Source organism: Lynx rufus, unplaced genomic scaffold (genome assembly GCF_022079265.1).
Source record: "Lynx rufus isolate CCGP_SWC_20201006 ecotype Redwood Valley unplaced genomic scaffold, mLynRuf1.p SCAF_9, whole genome shotgun sequence".
Lineage (NCBI taxonomy): Eukaryota > Metazoa > Chordata > Mammalia > Carnivora > Felidae > Lynx > Lynx rufus.
Genome location: NW_025814897.1, coordinates 8,011,114 through 8,017,113, shown reverse-complemented (window position 1 = coordinate 8,017,113; position 6,000 = coordinate 8,011,114).

Sequence of the window (6,000 nt, the reverse complement as noted above, 5' to 3'; positions counted from 1 at the left end):
TGTGGTTCAAGTCTATAATCAGTTTACTCTAAGTAAGGAAGATTATCCTAGATAATCTGGGTTGGCCTGATTCAAACAGTGAGAAGGCTTTAATAGCGGAACTGAGGCTTCCCTGAAGAGGCAGAAATTCTGCTTGTGGACTGCAGTTTCCGGCAAATTCGGCCTGAAGAGTCTAGCTTGCCCTTGCTGACAGCCCTCCCTATGGATTTCTTCAGACTTCCATCGCCGGCACTCACAATCCTGTACGCCAATCCTCGCTATCAGTCAATGGATCTCTTCTCCCACACGGGTTCTGTTTGTCCGTTGGAACCCTGAGGGATAGAGGAGCCAAGGCTGAAAACAACTGGTGATCAGTACGCTGCTGGGTAAAGGGAACTGGCGACACCATCCATTACAACCACACAGCTAGCGGGACGAGCCGGAGAATTTACGGAGTCCCCGGCAGGAGCAATGGCTGCCAAGAGGAAGGAATGAATTTTCTTCTTGAAAAAAGCACTTTCTGCTCACTTTTAAAGATTTTTTTTTTCTCAACGTTTATTTATTTTTGGGACAGAGAGAGACAGAGCATGAACGGGGGAGGGGCAGAGAGAGAGGGAGACACAGAATCGGAAACAGGCTCCAGGCTCCGAGCCATCAGCCCAGAGCCCGACGCGGGGCTCGAACTCACGGACCGCGAGATCGTGACCTGGCTGAAGTCGGACGCTTAACCGACTGCGCCACCCAGGCGCCCCCTTTCTGCTCACTTTTGAGTCAGATGCTCTAAAGGGAGTGTATGTCCAAAGGAGACAGAGGGACTTTTAAACACTGTGTCTGACTAAAGACAATTAGCATACGGACACCTAAACCATTTAAACCTTAACTCAAAGCACTGCTTGGTTATTAGCAGCTTACTTTATATCACACACTGGTCCAAAAAAAAAAAAAAAAAAATTGCCAGGAACTTCCTGGTATCATTACAACCTTTGAGGCCTCGGGGTTCCCAATCCATTTCCTTTGCTTTTCTACCCCTTAACGTATTTGAACAGATACCACCACAAATAATGCAAAATGATAGGACTTTTTTTCCTGCTAGAGATCTAGCATGGATGGTTTGAAACTGAAAAGTTCAAGGTGTCATCTGGGGGAAAAAAACAAAACAAAACTATTTTCTGGTGGCATTGCTGTCAAACCAGAAAACACAGCCGGATCTCACACGGCACTAAATGCAGCACGATAAACTCCATAATAGATCCCTGCCTTCTAAAGTACCATCCACACTAACCAGTGACACGGCACAGCTCGGCCAAAAGGCACACAGATCAGCCAAAAAGAAGAAGAAATAAGGACAAAGAGAGAGGTGGAAGAAAAGGAAGGACAGTGGGAGGGAAAGTCTTCATATTGCTCATTAAGATAAGGCAAAACTAGAGAGAAATTGCTGCTTCTAACGGGCAAAGGAAATACCTCAAAAAGTTGGAATTTTATTTAAAAGGACGGGGAAGATCGTGGTGAATTTCCACGTCTGAGGGTCGGAGCAAAGCAGAATACTGAAGACAGAGTTGTCTGGTGGAAATGGAATGAAAAGCAGAATTCAGGAACTCCAACTTTCCAAACTCATCTCTAATATGAAACCAAAGGAATTGGGAAGCTCGACTCCTTGCATGCCATTTGTCAAGTTTTAAAAGGAACCTCAAATGACACTGTTCACTGTGTGTGCTGCCCTGTATGAGGTCAGGAGCGGGGGGCACAGAGGGCTAGACTCTGAGCCAGGCCTGATCTGACGTCAACCGCGTTCTCTAAAGAGCTACCACTGTTGGCTATGTGCATGTTACAGTTTTCTGCTTAGCTGATCTATTTAATCCCTTCACTGGTTTAGAGATCTCAAGGTGGGCAGCCTAGTTATCATTTTAGATGGAAACACCTCCAGTAAAGACCTAAGCCAGAACCTGGGCAACCCCAAAATACATCAGAGCCGGCCCTAGGGAAGGGCCAGTCTCTGGAGCATGGTCTGTTGCTGGGGCCATTCTTTCCCCGCACGTTCCTACTTGACCCTTTGCAGCTCTGTGGCGTGGGCCATTCTACGCCGTCTCCACCGATCTCCTATTCCCACTGCTATGATTCTGGGGTCATGTGGTGTAGCCCAAAGTGTAGTTTCGGAGTGCTGTTGTTTTTGTTTTTGTTTTTTCCCACAACACCAAGCAATTCACGGACACCAGCCGAGGAGCCTGTAATTCAACTCAGTTCTGACACCGGCTACCTGGAGACGCACCGGATCCCACGGGACTGTCTCCCCACCTCCCACTGCAGAGGCCAGCTGCAGGTCCGGGCTGTCACCTGTGGTTCTATCAGAGGTTCCGAGGACTCCCTCCTTGAGTTTGGTTAATTTGCTAAAGCACTCACAGAACGCAGAGAAGCGTTTTCCTCATTAGATTACTGGTTTATTACAAAGGGATTTAGCCTGGAAACATACAGCAAGGTGTGCGGGAAGGGGCCCAGAGCTTCCACTCTCTGGGAGTGGACCACTCGTCCCGTCTCTCCACATGTTCCCCAACCAGGAAGCTCTCTGAACCGTAGCCTTTTGGGGCTCTAAACCCCAGTCTTTCACGGAGGCTTTGTTACATCATCACGATTGATTAAATCACTGGCGGCTGGTGACTGGACTCAACTTTCAGCCCCTCTCTTCTCCATGGAGGTTGAGCGATTTGGTTCCCCTGGCAACCAGCTCCCATCCTTAGCTTTCCAAAATTCACCTCATTAACATGACTTAGGAAATTCCAAGGGCATTAGGAGCTATGTGCCAGGAACAGTGGATGAAGACCAAATATATATTTTTTACCATAAACATCGTATCACCTAAAACATGCCTTTTATGAAACTTCTTGGGGCACCTGGGTGGCTCAGTTGGTTAAGCGTCTGACTTTGGCTCAGGTCATGATCTCAGGGTTTGTGGGTTCAAGCCCCGCATCAGGCTCTGTGCTGACGGCTCAGAGCCTGGAGCCTGCTTCGGATTCTGTGTCTCCCTCTCTCTCTGCCCCTCCCCCATTCACACTCTGTCTCTCTCCCTCTCAAAAATAAATGTAAAAAAATTATGAAACTTCTTTTAATTGTTGGAGTCTGATGACAGACTCAATTTGCAAATACCCTCAGAAATAAGAATGTATAACGGAGAAAAGGCAGCCAGCGAGAAGGGCAATCAGGGCCCTCAGGTGAGACTGAACATACAGATAGACACTGGCCGGACCATATATGAAGATACAACTCTGACCCACAACCTGAAGCAACCTTCCCAGGAAACCAATCCCCTTATTCGCTATCATCAGCCCAGGAAGCCAGTCTGCTAGAAGTCAGACTTGGAGGAAGCCAGATTGCTCTCTTTACTACTAGTTCAGGAAACCAAAGAACAACTTCTGTAACAATCAGTTCAAAATGACAGGACTTGATTAATAACTGACGGCTTCTCTAATTCTGGTCCCCGCTTCCAACTTAGGACCAACCAGAGAAAGTCACGTGTGCGCTCCTTGTCAGTCACATGGGATGTCTTGCCCAGAGGCTTCCAGTTAGCCCACCGACAGCTTCCCAGTCAGGGCACACCTGGGGCCTTCCGTTTTTTCCCACTGTAAAGCTTCCCCACTCCTCTCCTCGTCTTTGCGTTTCTGTCAGAGTGGAAGTGACAGTGGCTGACTCCCTTGCTGTGGCAAACTCTGAATAAACAGCCTTTGCCTGTTCTTACCTGGTCGCTCTTCATTCATTTCCACACAGGTATGGTTGCACAGACTACCTCCTGAAGGCAAAGGAGGGACCACCCAAATCCTAGTCTATGGAACAGTGCCACCCTAAAGTACAGCCTAGCACCCCCACACTCGTAGGCGGCACTTCTGGGCGGACTTAGCCTCGGTTCTCAAAAGCAGAGAAGCAGAGTACAGAGAGGGCCAGAGTGGGCGTCGCAAGTCAGTCCTCTTCCCGAGAAGGCAGCTCCCTGGCCACACAGCCCCAGGGGCACCCATCAGAGTTCAAGGCCAGTTCAAATCACTAGATGCTTGCTCAGATGACCAGCCCTACGCAGACAGTCCGGGGGGCCGCCTCTTAAGTAGCTGTTTTCTCGGTACCCAACACTGCCACCCTAGCATCGCCACCATCCCCGTGCTAACTTTTGGCTGCCAACTGCTGCAAAGCGGAGTTCTTCAGAAAAAGGCTGGGGCCACAGCCTGCAGATGTGTGCATGTTGGCACAGGGCATCCGAGTTTGCTCTTCCTGGCCCCAGCTTATCGTGCTCTCCTGACTGGGTCAGCTCTTTCCAACTTCAGGCCGTAACTACGTAGCACTTATGTCAATAGCACTGAGCACATTTCATTTTCCAAGGTACCAGGTTTTAATTCTCAACATAATCATTCCTATGCGAGAGGTCACCAACACAAACAAAATCCTTACATGGATTAGCAGGTCACCTAAATAGGTGACACAGATTCCATATGGAGAACCCGGGGGGCTATGCCTCATCTAAAGGGGGCAACTAGTAACGTCGGCCAGTTGTGTGGACAATTGACGTAGACAATAGTGAGTTGGCTTGTACCTATTTGCAGGAGCGGACTCTGTGCTTAACTTCCCAAATCCACTTTAATAACATCTGAATATACGTCAACTGTGCCCAGATCTGCAATATTTCTTTCAAGAGAAGCAGAAAGTCAGATATCTTCGTGAACACTCCCAATTTTTAAGTGTCGACAAATCAAGTAAGACTAAAACATTAAACGTTAAAATATTTACAAAATAATGACAAAATAAAACATCACTGGGGACCACCCGCTTGCAAACTCCGCCTTATGCCAATGCACCATAGCCTTGCTCACACTTTCAAGTCTCTTAATTTATACCTGCAAACATCGAGCAAGAGTCTCGAAGGACCCTGAGTACATTTGTTAATTCCAAATGGTTGACCTTTATCACAGGTAGTTTCTTTACATCTCGAACATGCACAAATATTTATTATCATGTGCTAAGAAGTCACCAGAGATGCAAAAATGTCCATTTTAAGGCTGAATATAAAAAAATCATTCCATCTGTTAAAACCAAAGCGATTCAAGTATCACCAAAGTGATATTAATTACATCCTCTTTTGAATAATAACACACCTTATAAAGTAGCTGAAGGAAAATTACTGTAATATATATGTTTATATATTAATGAACATATACGTATGTGTATAAAGACACATGGGTACATACACACGTCACAATACATACACACACATATACGCACAAATAAAAACAATGCCTAGAAAATGGAATGGCCCTCATATAAACCATAGGAGAAGGCAACAAGTGAAATATTATGATCAATATTGCTGTAATCAGAAGTAGTTGCTAAATGATGACCCATGTTAGTTAATGCAATGATTATCATTGGACCCAGCTGATGTGAGTGTTAGACATCGGAGGAAACAAACATTCTATCCTTCAAAGGTCCCTTGCTGTCCTTGTCAGAAATATTGCGTTTAATCCTCCTCATCGTCCGAGCACGTGCCAAAACTTGTGGCATCGTCCATTATGGCAATGATACGTGGTCACTAAAATTTGAGACGGTTTATTTTGCATTTCCAATTTGAACTTTCTGCTGATACTCATGATGATAATCCGTTTTGCCCAGCATAGGGACTGTTATCAGGATGTGATACTGTAGTATAAGCGGGTTATAAAGATAAGAAAATCTCCTCATGTTAATCACTGCTATACTGAAACACTGGGATGGCATTCGTTCAGAATCTATAATATACTCGGCGGCTATAATCCCTTGGTTGCTGCTTTTCAGTGACTCGGTTCTGCAAATGAGATAGGAGTTTCATAAAGTTTAATAAAAAAAAAAATTAAGAGCGAGAAGTCATATACAGAAATGTCTAAAATGCAGCGACATTTTAAAGACTGAAATTTAATTGTGCTGGCTTCCCATTGCACAGCCTCTTTTCATGTACAGATCTTTGAAATGCAGAGTAAATGTTTCTCATCCTTCTTTGTTTATGGTACAGATGAA